We start from the raw sequence: 18,341 nt of genomic DNA, 5'->3' as shown, positions 1-18,341 counted from the left end.
TGTGTAGTATTTATTACATAGTTTAAAAAAAGCAAATAGTCAGGGCAGCTAGGTGGCAAAGCAGACAGAGCACCCACCCTGAAGTCAGGAAGACCTGAGTTCAAATCCAGTCTCAGACAAAACACTTGACACTTACTAGCTGTGTGACCCTGGGCAAGTCACTTAACCCCAATTGCCTTAAAAAAAAAAGTAAATAGTGTGGAATAGAAATTCATGGTTTTATATTGAATCCTCTTTTTGTGTTGTGCTGTGTACATGGAAATGTTCTTTTTTGTGTCTTTCTGTATTTAAATTCAAAATGAATGATATAAAAAATCAAATGAATACCCCAAATCACTGATTAGAGAAGCACAAGTTAAAAACAACTCTGATGTTTCAGCTCACCCAGGATAAAAAATGTAAATATTCAACATTAATAGTGTTTTCTCACCCAAAAAAACTGCCTTCTATTTATGTTTTATACCTACATATTCATATGAATTCCCCAAAAGAATCTAAGTTTCTTGAGGGGGGAAATTATTTTTGCTTTGTATTCCCAGTACCTGGCACACAGTAGACACTTAATAAGTGCTTACTGATTGACTAAATATTGTAGAAGTTTTATGGGGAAAACAGGCCCACAAATATACTGTTTGTGGAGTTCTGCATTCATTGGCCCAACTGTTTATGGAAAACAAATTTGGAATTATTCAATAAAAATCACTAACTGTTCATACGCTTTTATGAAGTGATTCCTCTACTGGCACTATATCCCCAGGGAGTTAGACAAAAAGAAAAGTCCTATCTATTCCTAAATATTCACCGTAGCACATTTTTTATAGCAAAAAATTGGAAACAACATGTGTAACATTACCCACCAATTGCTGACTGGCTGAAAAAAAATATAATAAGAATATAACTGTATAGTTAAAAAAAACTCAAAAAATTCAGAGAAGACATAGGAACTGATGCAAACTGCAGTCAGAAGAACCAGGAGAATAATGTACTTGCTAACTACAAGAATGTAATTTAAAATAACAATGAAAGACATCTGAACTTAAACTAAATGCAATGACTAATTTTAATATGTGAGGACAGTCAAAACACACTTTCCTTTTCTTAATAGGGAGACTGCTGACTATGGATATAGAATGCTATGCATACTAGCAGATATAGTCACTTTGTTGATCAGGTTTACTTAACTTTTTTTGTTACAAAGGTTGATTTCTATGGGGTATTAAGGAATGCCTGTTGATAATGGGTATGTTGGAAAAATTACTTTTAAAAAAGTGTCAATAAATTTTAATAGACAACACAAATTAAAATCCAATTCTCAGACAGGCTTTTTGGAATAGCAGTACTAAATATTACTGAATAGCTGTGAGTATGCTAAATTAGGTTCTTTTCTGAACTTTCATTCAGTAGCTCTCAATTTTGCTGGGTTGGTTTTTTTTTCTTTAAAGGAGTAACTGAAATAATCACAGTAAAAAGACTGTTCCACTCAAATGCTAGAGCACAGGCTGGGAAAGCAGGAAGGAGATATATAACGCAAGCCCAGCAACCTGCACTTTACTTACTACAGTGGCCTAAAAGGGGGAGGAGAGACAGTTTGTTACAGAAATAAACAAAGGAAAAAACCTTAACCTTAAAAATACATAGAGAACCACTCCTAGAATTTCAATAATACCAAGGCACTATTTTCATATTCAGAGTACCCTGAGTCATTCATTTAACTCTAAAAGCATTTATTTAAGTACCTACTATGTGCCAGGGGCAGAGGAGACAAAGACATAACAAGCAGAACCAAAGGCTGGGGAAAGCTGTGTCTGTAAACTACTTTTTTCTTTTTTTTTTTTAAAGGACTCCTGGAGAGCTGGGTTTTGTTGATACCTTAAGGGCTATGGAGATACAACAACAGGTGGAAAAACCAAACTGAATGACAACTGTTAAAATAGGAATTTCTGACTACTCCGGAAAACCCTTGATACTAACAAACTAAGTCTGAAATAGTTACTGACAAAGGACAAGCTGAGCAGCATTTAATGAAAAAGAGGCTCACTCTATCATCAGGAAGCAGGCAGCAAGGCACAGAGAAGAGTCACAGGAGCCGAATTCATATCCTGACACTGCTACTTACTCTAGGATGATCCTGAGGAAATCATTTAATATCTCTGGGTCTCAGCTGCCTCCAGCTCCAGATGAGCTGCCTCATCTGGAAAAGAGTGGGTTCAACTAGATTATTTCAAAGTATTACTTCTAAGCAGATTACTTCCATCTGACCCTAGAACACTGACAAACACACTAGCTTGGATCTTCATATCTCATCACACTTGACTCAGAACCACGAGAAAGAACAAGAAGTAGTCACATTTCTTTTTGCTCTTATTCCATGGAAATGAGAATAAAATGAGAGAAAAGGTAAACTCAGGCAAATGGGAGCAATTTTAGTTTAGTAGCCCTGTGATTTTATTGGTGTGAGAAACTAGTCAGTTTCTAGAGTAGAGAGCTGCCTGAACACTGAAAGGTTATAGATGACTTACTCATGGTCACAAAGCTATGGTTTGGAGGTGAGTATGAACCTCAATTCCAAGAAAAGTACTCATTCTATTCACTACTCCATGATATGTCTTTCTCATGGCTGACAGATTACTGCAACAGTGCTTACTTATTTTCATTCATAGAATGTTTTCAAAGGCATAGTGGGTCAAGTCAAGAGTCTAAGCTTCACTTCCCCTCCAGTCAAGGATATTACCAGGGATAGAATATTTTTGTCTATGCTTCTTTGGCATTTTCATTACACTTACTGGGGGGAGGTAAGAGAAATAATGTATGCTTCTAACAGCAGAAACAACTCAGTTTTTATAACCATTAGAGCAATAACCTAAAACACCACAAGACAGAGGTTTTAACCCATTAAAGCATTGTTTTTCCCGTGCTACTCCTCACAGTAAGGCTTTAGGGGATTTTGCGTCATTAAAAATGAAAAAAAAAAGAATGCCCTTGTTATAACAAATTCTGGCAATACTTGCCCCACAAAAATCTGAGGAATTATTTTTTTTCCCAGGTAAAACAGTATTATTACATTAATTTTAATCTATGCTGTTCAGGACTTTAGCAAAGATAGAGATTACAATGCTATTTCTACTTCACATCACCTTCTTCTTTTCCCTTTCTCCTGCCTATCTGTCCATGAAATAACATTTTCAAAAAGAAATGTATATTCTTTTCATAGGATTCCATGCCCAAAGAATTCACCATCTAATAGCCTACCAATTGGTGGCCTCTCCATACTTAGCTTGGTTTATCCATGGATAGCTGGCTCAATCTGATACTGAGACGATATTGGAAAAGTCTTTTCAACTAGGTAGACTGTGCTGGGACTTGAGTTCTACTGAAAGAGCCTTCAAGAATTCAGGAATCAATTCCAGACTCAAATTGGGGTATCAGTGTAGGTCTTTGTAGCAGTGGGCCATGTATGAGCTCAAGGTACAACCTAAGATGTGAAATGGTAGCCATAAAAAGATAAGAAAAGAATAGAGTTAGAACTAGAAAAGGACCTTATGTTACCTAATCCAACTCATTCCTTTTTTGCTAGGCAATAGGGTTAAGTAAGTTGCCCAGGGTCACACAACTAGTAAGTGTCATGTGTCCGAGGCCAAATTTTAACTCAGGTCCTCCTGAATCCAGGGCTGGTGCTCTATCCACTGTGCCACCTGGCTGCCCCTACAAGCCATTCATTTTAAAGACAAAGAAACTGTGCCTAAGAGAGGTTAAATATGTTGTCTAAGGTCATACAGGTAAGTGGTAGCTTTGAGATTCAAATCCATGTCCTCTGACTCCAAATCTAGAATTGTTTCCACTAACATGGAAGACCTATAAGAAAACATGAACAAGAACCATCATAGAATAAGAAAGTATAGATGGGTTGAGATTGGTAGAAATGTAGGTAATACCCATACTGATGAAACCACAGATCCATTGAAGTATGCTTAAAGTTAAAAGAAGAGGATTAAAAATGAAAATTGTTAAAGGAGCATCACAATGACCCACTGGGAAGCAGTTTGAAACTACCCCTGCCCCCAAACACTAAACTTCACTGACCATTTGACCTAACGGTATCGCTTCTAAGCCTATATGACAAAGAGAGCAGAGAAAGAAAAAAAGACTCCCATGTAGAAAACATTTTCATAGTAGCTCTTCTGGTAGCTGCAAAGAACTAGATACAAAGGGAGTATCCATCAAAATTGGGGTATGGATGAACAAATTATGGTATATAAACATGATGTGATACTGCAACCCAAAGAAATGATGAAAGGAATGGTTTTGGAGAAACCAACGTGAATAAACTGATGCAGAGTAAGGTAAGCACATTAGAACAATTTATATGGTAACAACAATACTATGTGAAACAGCTTTGAAAAACAATTCAAATTCTTGGGAAAACACAAGCAAGAATTACAATGGAGAGTACATACAAGCATATCTATATAGATGTAGAAAAAGTACCCAAACTTATTCACTTCCAAAGGAGGAGTCAATGTTTACTACAAATGTACATTTGGAAACTTACTGAACACATGTAATAATGAGTAATAGTCATATGGTAAGTGCCCTTCAGAAGCGATGGAACAGGACGAATATAGTTATGATGCCAGAAATCTGATTAACCGTAAAAGAATGGTTCTGCTTGGTTAATGACGGTCTCTCTCAGGCACACAAACAGGTTAGTCTCATGTATTAATTTTTAAACCAAAGTATGGACATTCGATCAATCAATAAGCATTTATATGTTAAACACGGTGTTAGGGATATATTGACAAAAGTGGAGCGGTCCACATATAATAAAAATATTTTTTAGAACAGATCATTAGTGTTTCATTGTTCTTTCTATGAAAATTCAGGGTTTTTTGTGATAGCTAGAAGAAACATGTGGAATAGAACTATATTAACCAAAAAAGGGCACTTTGTTAGATGAGTTCCAAGGCTTGCTTCTAGTATCAAGATTCTATTTACAATTAAAAAAAAAATCTCAACAGTTATAAGACTAAAATGGTACCCTTTAGAAGAATTCTAGGGTATTTGAATAAAATAGTTGTCACTTTTGAATCAATAAGTCAATTACTATGTGCCAGACACCAAGCTCAGATATAATTCAACTATTTTATCTGCACTTTAAAAAAAAGTGTATTTTTTCTTTATAATTTTGATGAATGAAATAGGAAGAGTCCAACAAGTGAGACTATAAATAGGAAATATTTGAAATCATTCTATTATGTGTTATAGTCCCCAGTGAAGCATATGTAGGCAACATGTTCTAAATCGTATTTGCCAGTTATTTTGTTTTTAGCACAAAAAAGAGGAGAAAGCCTTAGTATTTCAATCATCATATATCTCAAATTTTAAAGTACAGAAAAACAAGAAGCTTATAAATAACTGCAGACTGGAAGCTTAAAAGCAACTTGTTTGTTACGTCGTTAAAGTATCTGTGCTAAAGTAAAGTTTAACAATAAAAGCCTGAAGAATGCACAAAAATACAGAGAAGTCGTGGTTATACTGGAAGAGTTAGTTCTGGGATTGAAGTTCAGGGCTCCGGCCCATTCAATGCTAATTAACACCTATTCAGTTTCTCTACCAGGACCTCACAAAAGCAGTGACTCTGGTAGGCAGAAGGAAAGGGAAGCACACATAACTCTACCAACTGGATCCTAGACCAGGAAGGTTGTAATAAAAAATGGCCTACAAAGGTGTTAAAACTAAGATAATTAAAAGAGATAGCTAAACAGCACCAAGTTGCCCATAATACACTCAAGTCAACAGGCCCAGACTTCCCAAGATAATAAATCCTTCATAAGAAGCTAAGTGACAAGTAGTGACCATATCCCTTGTCAGGGATGTTGTAGGGAAGGGCTCTATACAACAATACTAAATTATTGACCTCTGAGAGTGTGTCTCTTTAAATAAGAAAAAAAAGTCCCTAAGCCTATATACATATATATAATATATGTACACACATAATATATATATAATTAGCCCATAAATACTACACTGCCCCCCCAAAGCATTACTGCTGTGATTAGCCCTCCAACCTTCCTGATAACCACATACCATCGCGACTCTATTCCTCCTTAGATTAAAGGACTTCTTTTTGCACCTTCAAGGTTACTTCCTGATGTCATTTAGGGGAAAGGGAAAGAGGAGGGCAAGAAAGGTAGATTTGCAAAATCAGATTGGGGAGGTTCCTGCTTTCTAAACCTTGAAAATTAAAAGTCATTAGTGATGACTTCAAATATCTTGGTGCTATACATTCAATAGAGGTTTTTTTCTGTTTCATGGATCATCAGCAGCAGAAAAAAATCACCACCTAGCAGCCAGTCTTTTCTATTGATAAGTACTTCACATTTACCTAAAGTCAAGCAGGGTCCTGTCACCTAGTTGTTGTTAAAACCTTTTAGTGTAACAGAACTAGCCCAAACTTGTGCCATACTAGCCTCTGAGCTCTGAGAGCATAATTTCTCACCTCTGCCCCCAAAATAAGTCATGAGGGTAACATGTCTTTCCAATTCAAAATTTTTGGTTGCTACAGAGGAAAGCATTCATTCAAACTTTTTTAGATAGCTTTTTAAAAGTGAAATGGGCCACCTAGACAGCAGAGTACAGTGGAAAGAGCTTTCCTCACAATAATCCTATGAGGCAGGTAAAGCCAATTCCAATTTCACAGATGAAGAACCCGAGGTCCTGACTGGTCCTGTGACTTGTTCAAGAGAACAAAACTTGACTAATGGATGAAAAAGAATTCAAACTCAAACCTCCATAATAATTAATAATAATAAGAGCTAGCATTTACGTAGCACGTAAATCCTCAAAAAAAAAACAGTGGGAAGTAGATGCTATTACCCCCATTTTACAGATGAGGAAACTAAGGCTAGGAGAGGTTAAGTGACTCATTAAGTAAGCTTAGCTTACATATCTAATAAGTATCTAAGGCAATATCTGAACTGAGGTCTTCCTGACTCCAAGTCTACCACTCTTACTCACAGCATCGCCTAGCTGCTTCAGACTTCAAGGCCAGGGTTTTTTCCATTATGCCCAATGCTGCCTTTCTGAATGTTCTAGAATACACTTACATATATGTTTTCTTTCGCTTCTGGAAAGTAAAAGGAGAGAGAAAGAAGAAGCTTTGAGCATCCTTGACAAACATGGCATATTTCATCATTCTGCCTACACATACAGCACATAGTAGCTGCTTAATGTTTTTTGATTAACTGATAACGTTGAATTGCGCCGTGTATCTTCAACTTAGCTACAGAAAAATAAAAGTTACAGAATAAGGCACTGTATCTCAGTGGCTACCAAAATGGACAACCTACCAGATGCACTGACTAAATCACCTTTAATTTAAAAGTTGGCATCACATAATTTTGTCTTCTCTTAGAATATAAGTTACTCAAAAGCAGGGTGGGGCAGTCGATAAAGAACCAGTCCTGGAGTCAAGAAAACTTATCTCCCTGTGTTCATGTCTGGCTTCAGATACTTACTAACTGTGTGAACCTGGGCAAGTCACTTAACCTCATTTAGTCACTTAACCTTATTTGCCTCAGTCTCCTCATCTGTAAAATGAGCTGGAGAAGGAAATGGCAAACCACGAGAGTCATCTTTGCCAAGAAAACCCCAAAAAGAGTCAGTTACCACTGAAATGACGGAACATTTATTTTGTTTGTGATTTCAAACCAAAACCTAGGACTAAGCCAACATTTAAAAATTTGTTCTCTTTGAAAAGATTAATCAACATTTTTATAGTCATTTTAGAAATTAAGGAAACTGAGGCATAGACAAGTACTAAAAGTCAATGACTTTACCAAGAATGAGCCAGAGTTTAGATTTAAATAGGGTTGAGTCTGTAGCTTTAATCCCCCTGAACTTACAAATTCCTCTTAACTCTAAAAGTGTCCCTATTTTCTGAATTAAAAAAAAAATCAGGACACATGGGTTAAGCAAGGATATTCCTTTTGTAAGGCCTCATTTTTAAAAGGACACTTTTTTTTTCTTGAAATTAGGTCTGGCCTGGAAAATCTGTGTCATGTGGTCATCACACTCATAACTTACCAAGGACAAAACTAGAATTAACTCTTGACAGGGTGTTCTGCTTAAAGATGCTACAACTGAGGTGGAATCATGCATCTGGAACTTGAAAAATCCTTATGTAACTCGTTCACCACCACTACCCCCGTTTTGTAATAAGGAAATTTGGAATCTTAAATGATTTGCCCAAGACCACATGATTCAGTGACAGGACCAGGAGGAGAACCCAAGCCTCAACTACTAGTTCAGTACCCTCTGTATTAGACTATTACCAAATACTGTTTCTTTCAAAAACAAACATTTGCAATCTCCAGTGAACTTCTTTGCAAAATAAAGGAACTGGACTAGATGATCTTCAAGTTCATTCCCAGCTCTAATGTTCTCTTTAGCTCAATAAAGAGATGTATCTAGTTAAAGCCAGTAACAGAAGCTGACCAGAAGCATTTGGGTCTCTTCATGAAGAGCCAAAAGAATTGACAGAAATTGGTATTTTTTTTTAAATTGAAGATACTATGCATATGTAGGGACAAAGGATGATGTATGGTTAATGTCCATATATGAATAGTAAAAAGCTGACTATCTTGTTGGATGGTGTCATTTCCTACTAAGCTGATGTTTCCAATAAATAAATAAACAAATAATCAGGTTTTTTTTTAAAAGCAAGCCTTGACTAATTATGTAGCTGTATGTTTTTAATTAAGGGCAACTTGGTTTCAACAGAGTTCCTACAAGAATGCTACATAAATAGATCACTCTAAGACTACACTGTAATTTCTATTTAGTTAACTCTAGAATTAAAATGTGTGATACACACATATACTTTTCCTCCCTTTGGATCACAAATTACGATTTCCCACTTAAGAGTACTGTCCCATCAGTGATTCCAATAGCATAAAAGGGCCAAACAATCAAGTAGATTTGAGTATCTTTATATTATATTTACAAGAAGACTACTTATTTCAGTGGGGGTTAATGCCAGCAATGTAGGACACCTTTTCTTGTCTTTCTATGGGTAAAAGATAATTATTGAAAAGCAAAGGTATTTTCTACTGTTATCTAGTGTGCCAGAATTTTCTCAGCCCAGTACTCCCAACTTCTTTCCATTCAACTTCATTGGCCCCAGCTTCCCTGACACAGCTTCCTTCCCCGAATGCAACCCAGCTCCCCTAGACTGGGGGCATAAATGGTCCTAACCCCATCTAGTTAGTGCCTCTCCAACTTGTCAAGTCTGGTAGTTACCTAAGATCATTAAGTAACCATACCCTGATGACCAGAACTCATCTGGCTGCCAGGACTGAGTCCAGAGAAGTTAAGGATCCTTGCTAAATACACTTACTGTGTTTGAACACACTAAATAAACTTCCTTTGTTCAATGACTCAGGAGTGCCTCATTATATCTCAACATCTAACTTGAACTGATAGGGGTAGGATTAGAGCCCTATGCACAACATTTAGCATTTCTTATACATTTGCATAAGGACAACACTTATTCTCTTATGGACATTTATTCTCTAATCAACATTTATTCTCTTATCTGCTCCTACAACTATATTAAGTAGATATTTATAAAGGTTGTCCCAAAAGTCTTGATTTTTGAGACAGCCTATACTTCACTTTAATCAAGGAGCTGGTACCCTCCTTGCTTTCTCAGATTACTCCTTCTACTCTGCATGTATCTTACATGTACCTCTCCAACATCAGAATCTAACATACTGGAAGGTAGGAACTATTTTTGCTTTTTCTTTGTATCCCTAGGGCTTAGACCAATCACTGGCACATAGCACACACTTTTAAATATCTGCTGATTGACTTATTTGGCAAATATTTCTTTCCATAAACTTAGACTACAACCCCTCTACACCCAGCAGAACTTCTAGAGCTATTATAGCTGAAAAGTTAATCACTCTGAGATCAACCATGTGATAAGTTTCTCTAAATTACACAAGCAGGTCACCAAAAGGCAGAAAGATGATGCATCCCACCCTGGGCCTGTGTACTAGCTGGGTAAGAAAGGCTGACACTCCATGGTCATCACCTTCAAGACACGATGAAACATCAAAGTAGGGGGAGGTAAATAGAATGGTTATTTTACAGTTCACTTATGTAGAGATGAGGAAACCAAGGTCCAGATGATATACTAATCATTCAGCTAATTCTGACAAGAACAGATTCTGGGGGCCTGTCACAAAAGAAAACAAGTTAGTAAAGAAAGAGCAGGTATAAATGATGTTGGCGTCATGGTATAAGCAGGGATTTAGTTATTAGAAACTGGGAAGTAAGATGGCATGGACTAGGAGACGTGACAATCTCGTCTCCTTACTGTACTCTTGCATCCAATGGGACATTCCTATCCTATCCTCCATCTCATGAGTCATGCTTGTATGTAGAATGAAAGATAGATTCTCCTAACACACCAGAAAAGACTCAAGTACCTGATAAACGATAAGGACAAATGGGAATCCAGAATTCATACACAAGAAAAAATGCATGGGTCAGTAACTGTGCCTGTTAAAAAAGACCAACAGGAAAAAAAAGACTGAGGGAGATAAAACCATACTTCAATATCTTACTTTGTCTAAGGAGTTGAGATGATCTCAAAACAGTGCACTTCAGTTAATTAAGTCTCACAATCACTATAAGAATTCTATATCTTCACATTTCCTTATTTAGAGACAGAGGTGAAACTAAAGAATAGTAAAATGACATATCCAAGGGCCCATCATGACTCAATAGCAGAACCAGAAATATAATTAATGATGCCCAGACAATTCCAAACCAGACCCTGACTTCAAATAAGGTGACCACATTAAATACAAAGTTCCCTCTTTCACAGTAGATAAGTCTAAAATCCATATGCTTTTATCAAATGTTACTACTTCCTAATTATCTCCCCAAACCTTAAATTATCCATTTCATGGATAGTATTGGACGGTTAGATATTGCTGTACACTACTACACACAAGGTTTGTTTTTGTTTTCTTAACAAAGCCTTTGGAACAATCCTGCTAAAAACACATGTGAAGTGAAACTGGTCTCCACTCCTCCATGTGTCTCCCCTACCTTTCCCTCCTTTCTCTTCTGAATTTAAAAAATATCTAGTTTCAAAATATTTATTCAACAAAGATCTGTTGAGCACTTATGGTATATTGAGCATCTATTATGTCCAAAGTGAGTACTATGCAATACATAAAAATGAGTAAGACAAAGCTACCTTCCATGCTTTCAAAAAGATTACCTTTTCTCTGTTCTTTGCTAATTCCTCTCTAACAACTCTTAGTTTCCATTCAACTATATATTAGGTCTGAGTACAGGACTAAGCTATGCCCTCCCCACACATACATCCAGAATAACACTAGCCCTCACCTAGATATCAGGCCTGACTTCTCCTAGATCAGTTCTGACTGTTGGGGACCTAGGACCAATGTCTTGCAATGCATAGAAAGTATGGAGAGACTAGGTGAGGCAGGCAGTTCACAGGGCACTAAAGCAGGGCTTGATCAAGTAAAGTAACCACAACAGTCCAACACCAGCTTAAGGTTATAAACTTCATCACTGTAGATGTAATTTAAAATCATCCTACACCTAACACCCCCATCAGCAGATGATCACCCACCTGAACAGCGTCTTTCACATGGTATTTTCTCCACTACGCATTCAGAAACATTTAAATATACATCATTAACTATAATAAATATCATTCTCATTCAGGTGTCCTGGATACACAGGGGGAAAAAAACATAGCTCATAAATGAAATTAGGATTAGCCAGGTGGCCCAAAGGGTCTGGCCTAGGATCAGGAAGACCCAAGCTCAAACAAGGCCTCAGATATTTACTAGTTCTGTGACCCTGGGCAAGTCACTTAACCTCTGATTGCCCCACTTTCCTCATCTGTAAAATGAGGATAATAACAGTACATAGATTATGTGTAAAGTGCTTAGCACATTGCCTGGCACAGAGTAGGCACTATATAAGTATCATTTATTATTATTAAATAATTATTTATATAATGGACACTGTTCTTTGAATCCCAGACTCTGCTAATAACTTTATGACCTTAGCCAAGTCACTTAACTCCTCTCTGAGCTTTAGTTTCCTTTCCTGTACAATAAGAGTTTGGTCTGAATGATCTCTAAGGTCCTCTACATGAGTTTGTGAACCTCCTAAACCTGTAGGTAGCTAATGCAAATATTATCAACAGAGTCCCTTACCTATATTCACTGTGGCAGAACAGCACCTTGCACCAGGCAAACAAAAAGGAAAGCTGATTTTATCATCCCTTTTCCTACCAGTGTGCCTTTCTCCAAGATAAGGGGAAGTATAAGTTATTGCTTCCATTCCCTACTCTCCCACCCCACCCAGTAGGCTGCCCCAGGCTGGGTGTATAAAAGCCTAAATATGGAATCAAGAAGACCTGGATCCATATCCCAGCTCTGCTACTTACTATCTAGCTATGTGATCTTGGACAAATGTCTGGGTTTCAATTTCTTCATCTGTATAATGAGGCTAAAACAGGGGACCTCGAAGGTTCCCCGTCCTGGCTCTTACTCATACAACCCTTAAGAGGCAAAGGTAAATCAAAGTTTACAAAAAGAAGCATGTCCTCTGGACTACAGAAAGGAGAAAAAAGATTTATTCAAAGGAGATAAACAAAAATAAGTCAAGATTAGGGAGAGGGGAAATAAGAAAGGAAAAGGAAGTGAACTAGAACAGGGGGCCCCATCAGGTGACCTGCAGCTCTCCACAACTATTTCACACTTGCTTGCCTGCTGGGTGTACCTCTTCTTCCTTCCCCAGAGCTAAGGAAGGCCTTTTGCTTCAGTATTATGTAAAGTTTTCACAGCCTGAATAAAGTACCATCTGAGAACAACATGAGCTCGGGGCCCAGTACAGAGGAGCAGAAGCCAGGATACCACACACTTATTCTCTAATTGTAAAGTTATATTTCTCTGCCTCTTGCCACTACTCAAAGAAAAATTATGAAGTCCTTTTCACCTCTAGCTTCCATTGTTTAAAAAACAGAAAGTCATCCGTTCTCAACCCCCTGACTCTCCCTGGAGGCCAGGACAGACTGTCCGCAGCATCTCTCAAATTTACTTCAATCTAGTTTTAATCATTCAAAGAATGCAACTTCTGTTACTTCCCTTAGAACATTTTCCAGTCTAATAAGCCAGGATGAAGCTGCCATCCTATCAAAAAGAGAAGGATCAAGCATGGCCCCAGCAGAGAAAGATGACCTGAAGAAAAGAAAATCAAAAGGAAATCATCTCACCACTCTAAAAGCTTAGACATGACCCACACCTCCAAAAACAGGTTGAAAACGAGGCTCAAGAATTCTGACGGTTTTGTTTTCCTATTTGATTTTCATTTGAATTCCGCTTTATGGAACCACTGTTAAATCTCAAAAACATGTGTGCCACAACACAAGCACCATCCTTCACACTCCTACCTACTCTATCAGCCACTTTTGTCTCTTCCACTGCAGTTCTTCACATGAGTAACTTATTCATTTTTAAAGGATACCAAAAACAAAAAAGAGCACAATACATTTTCCCCCCTCTGAGGAACTAGTGATAATTAAATTACAGCGGCATTATCTCTCACCGTCCTTGTTAATGTTGGGCAAATGACTGGCTATTTGCCAGGCTGTGTGAAAACAACATGCAGTACTTTAGAACAACATGAACATAATGACATTTTGGGTCTGAAAGTAACCCCACTGATAGAAAACCGCTGGTCACCATGTGTCAAGTTTCAGACTGACTATTAAGGGAGAAGACAAGAAGTTTGTTTTGATTCCTTAAGTCTATCACACAGTCCACTAAACTGCAATTCAAGCAAAATACCATAACAAATACATTACACATACATATGTCCTGGGCATATAATACGGCTATGTGCCATATAGCAGAACTTTACTGACACTACTGGTGAGGAGAAAATTAATATAAGTGATTTGCACTTGCTCTTGATGAAGGTAAACTTGGCAAAACTCAAAATAGGTAGTCATTTTGCTCATTTAATAATTCTGTATCCTTTTCATTATACCCACATTTCCTATTCTAGAAAGATGACAATAATTTTTCAACCACAACTAAACCAAGTAACTGCACTACTTCTAGACCTGAAGCAAGTTAGGCGATTATTTGTTAGGTGTATGGCAAGAGAGCCACATCTGCTGTCCATTTCAACTCTCAACAAGATCTCTCATTTCTACAATTAGGCTATGCGTTAAAAATACCTGATTAATGGATCTAAGGTTCACTACTAAGATCAAAACCATTTCCTGGTGACTTGACGAACACGATCCCCACCAAGAGACACCACACCGGGTTTGCTGAAATGCTGCCATCAGGACTTCGGACTTCTCCCGTCTCCCTAGCGATCACCTGCATGTCCTGCGTACAGCGGGGATGAGGGCAGGCAGTCCGAAACTGACCAAAGTTATTGTAAGATGACTTGTTGGGAAACAAAGCCACCCTCCCCCTAAAAACCCAGGTGGGAAGACGACTCTCCCAGCCTTCTTTGTTCGCCAAAATGTTTGCGTTCTGCCTTCAAAGCCCAGGACCTATCCCATGCTTCGCACGCCCCGCGAGGTCCGGCGCTGGAAGCTGAAGGGATCCTGCCCCCCGTGAGGGCTCCACATCGGGCGGAGGGCTGGGGGGTGGGGGAAGCACATGGCTGAGCGCGATGCCGACCGCCTCAGACCGCGTCCACTCCATGTTCAGAGCCGAGAAGACAACAATAAACCCACGGCACCGACAGAGGGACTTCCTCCCCCCGTCTCCCCCTCCCTGGACTGCCTCCCTCTCCTTTCTGCTCCGCGGCAGCATCCCTCCGTGGCCAAGCCGCCCCCCCCCCCGCCGCTCTCCTTCACTACGTGGGGATGCCCCGGTAAACTTTCCCCCTGACAAGCCCCGGGGAGCGCGGCGCTTGGGGCCTTCTGAGACCCCTCGATCGCCCTCGGCGCCTCGGGGGAAGGCAGGGAAGGGGACCACCTCGCAGCCCGCCGGCTGAAGCCGCCCCTCGAAGCCCGTCCTCATCCCTCCATTCCCTCCTTCACGCGTCCGTCCGGTCTCCGCGGGAAGGGGAAGGAGGAGTCGGCGGGCAGGGTGGCCCCGCGGCGGGGCGCATACCCTCCGGCTGCCCCAGGTCTTTGTGTGTCAAGTGAAGGAGCGAGCCCGAGCGGGGAACCTACCTCCCTCCCTCCCTCGGCCGGGGTCTCACAAAGGAGGCTCGCGGCGGCGGCGGCGGCAGCGGCGGCGGCGAGCCCGAGCTCCTCCCAGCGGCGGCGGCGGCCGTTGCTGTCGCTGCCTCGCGGGTCCTGGCGCGCGGCGAGAGGGGGAGGGGGAGGGGCGGCGGGGCGCGCGCGGCTGGCGGCGGGGGGCGGGGGCCGGCGCGACGGCGGGGCTCTCGGGCAAGGCTCGCGCTCCGCGCTCCACGCTCCAGCTGCTCTTTCACACCCGGCGGCCCCGAGCGTCGGAATTAAGCGGTGGGGCGGGCCGGGGGAGGGGCGCAGCTGTGAGTCACAGACCCGCCCCGACTCCGCACGCACACGCGGGTGCTCCTCGGCCCCGCTTCTGGCTCCGACAGCCTTTCCGCGCTCCGTCTCAGAGGGACTGACGTGCAGAGACCAGGAAGGAGTTGGGAGAAAGTTTGGTGCCCACGTGGGGGTTGGGGAGGGGTGTGTGTGTGGAAGTGGGTGGGTTTTTTAATTTTTTTTTTTCCCAAAAGAGGGGTGGTGTCTCCGAAAGATAGGCTGCACCCGACGGGAGGGTGCTTAGTGAGATATGAGCCAGGAGGAAAAGAACGTGACAACTGAGTCACACCTTCCCCGGGTCTGGCAGAGACCAGAGCTGAAGAGGCGGCTAAGTTTTCTCTTAAAAGCCATACTTCCTCGTGACCACGTCCAACGTCTTCTGCTTTTCATGCAAAAGAACGAACCCAAGATGGGAGAAGGGGGTCCCCAAAACCTCCCCGCCTAGGACCCAGAGAAAGGCAGAAAAGGAAAGAGACTGTGCTCGGAAGCTCCAACTAATCCGGGCAGTCCATCCCTTCCACCTGAGAATTCCTGATTCTGCCCCACTTTCGGTGTCTGAGGGTGACTGAAGATTGAAATTTCCATGCCCTGTAGGAAAGTTACCTTAACGACCTCTTTCCCTCTCCTCCCCCGCACCCCAACCCCCACGCACGCTTACTTTTAAGGTTTCAGACTTCTCCAACACTTGTTTATCAGCCCAGCCCTCAAAAGACTTCAAGATTATAATCTACCTGAATCACAGCTGGCACCAGAGCAACCCCGATCTGTTTCAGAGTAACCAGTAACATACGAAGCAGCACTTGCCAGCGCCTACGGCAGTGCTTACAACTATTCCGGGAATGCAAAACCAAATACTGCTTAGGCTGCGGGGAGGGAGGGGAAGGATTTATTAGATTTATTCATCTTGATCTTTGCCATCTATTTTAGACATGAAAAAGCAAAAAGGCATTCCCTTGACACCCAATGATTGCGTCTTGGTCTCTTAATTAGTAAACTTTTCAGGATAGAGCGGCTTGGGTCATGATGAGGAAGAAAATGATTATTCAAGGTGGCATTTATGGACTTCAAAAAAAAAAGCCAAAAATATCAACAACCAAAAGATGAACTCTTTCTAGACCTGAAATCTTAGCCTGCACAGACTGTTCACGTGGACTCTGTCTGATTGGGCTATGCTGAGAAATCTGAAAAGTTTTCGAGTAAGCAGCTCAGTCTCGTTCAGAATGCCCGAAGTGGATAGTGATTTTTACTTTCCCGCTAAACCAAAAGTGAACCTTCTCTTCCTAACCTTGCATTTTAGCAGGGTTTTAGTGTCCTGTACAACAGAAGCTTAAAGACTGGATTCCACAAGGACAAAGGGACAGATTCCCTACTGATATTAGATAGGTCCATAGGAAGATCTTCAGGGAAACCCAGATTGATATACCCGCAGGGACAAATTTTGCCTGATAACTTTTTGGAATAAACCTTACTACCTTTGCAACAGGTAATGCAAATAAATGGTAAAAGACAGTAGAGTGGAGAGAAAACGGGGGGGAGAGACAAGACCTGAATTTACTTCCCCATTTGACACATACTAGTGGCCTTGGAGAAGTCATTTGACATCTCAAGTGCCCTCAAACAATTCCCTAAAGCTGCAAGTTGCCCAATAGTTGCAGATATGAGTTGGCAGATGAATTTCCTCACCCACTCACTGGTCTAATTCCTACCTTGTCTAAGCTAAAATAATACTGTGAGTCCTTTGAGGCCACCACAGATGAACTAGGCACCGGAGATTTAAAAACAAGAGACTCCTTGACTTCGAGGAACTGGCATCTTATTGGGGGGAGGGTGTACTACAAGTACACAAAAAAACATTATACAGGGTAATTTGAGGAGGAAGAAAGCACCCACAACTGAGGGTTCAAGGCAAGTTTCATAGAGGAGTTGCCACCTGAGCTAAGCGTTGAAGGACATAAGGACTCTAAAAAGCAGAGATGAAGAGATGGGGAACCACTTATGGGAATACATAGAAGCATGAAGTGGAATGTATAATTTAGGGCATAGCTAGTAATCTAATTTGAATTGCAATCTAGAATGCTTCTGGATTAAAAATTATCCAGAGCTCAGCTAGATTGTCCAGGATTAGCATTAGATGGTAATAAAAAATAATAAATCATTCATACAAATATTCAACAAGTATCAAAATTCTTTTAAAATAGAGGGTTATGGCTCTGAGCTTAAATCCAGAGGATAAAACAGAACCAGTGGGAGGTAGGGGTAGGGCTGAAATAACCTTGGCTTCTTCAGGCAAGACAAATTGAGCATAAAGTTATAAAGGAGAAAGTCGTGCATGTGTCCAGGGTGGCATCCTGAAGTCAAAGTACAAAGGGAAGAACATATCTAGAACTATCAACCCTTTTGCAATGATAATTTAATATGCACTTTGGGGAGACAATAGGGCAAGAGATTTAGGATATAGTCAAACGGATGACTACAATTCTAAGGATACCCAAGGAACACCTGGGCAAGTAAATTAAAGACACTTGCTCTAGTGCATTCACTTGGTTTAGGATTTTTGTTTTAGGAAATCATAGAATAGAATCATAAAGCTGGACTGGACCTTAGAAATCATCTAGTACAATCCCCTCATGTTTTTAAAATAAGTTTTTATTGGTGTCTTCTTTTTCTTGTTTCACAATAGTTCACAGCTATCCTTCCCTCTTCTCTCCCACTGTAGAGCCATCCTGTATAGCAAAGAGAATTTTTT

The 18,341-nt window shown here is 40.4% G+C and overlaps 1 protein-coding gene across 3 annotated transcripts in view; it reads right to left on the bottom strand.

Annotated features, from left to right (window-relative positions):
* Nucleotides 1–15,347, bottom strand: part of FAM107B (family with sequence similarity 107 member B) — a 92,631-nt gene extending 77,284 nt beyond the window's left edge. The window contains exon 1 of one of the 3 annotated variants that reach the window (XM_020999748.2): nucleotides 15,254–15,347. The gene's annotated coding sequence lies outside the window, so the exon portion shown is untranslated. Of the gene's footprint in view, nucleotides 1–14,296; nucleotides 14,385–15,053; nucleotides 15,145–15,253 lie in introns of those variants that run through there. The other 2 variants (XM_020999751.2, XM_020999752.2) reach the window with 2 other exon arrangements.
* Between the last annotated feature and the right edge of the window lie 2,994 nt (nucleotides 15,348–18,341).

Source organism: Phascolarctos cinereus, unplaced genomic scaffold (genome assembly GCF_003287225.1).
Source record: "Phascolarctos cinereus isolate Bilbo 61053 unplaced genomic scaffold, phaCin_HiC Scaffold_1;HRSCAF=81, whole genome shotgun sequence".
NCBI classification, from domain to species: Eukaryota; Metazoa; Chordata; class Mammalia; order Diprotodontia; family Phascolarctidae; genus Phascolarctos; species Phascolarctos cinereus.
Note: the sequence above shows the minus strand (reverse complement) of the source record. Positions and strands in the feature narration are given on the sequence as shown.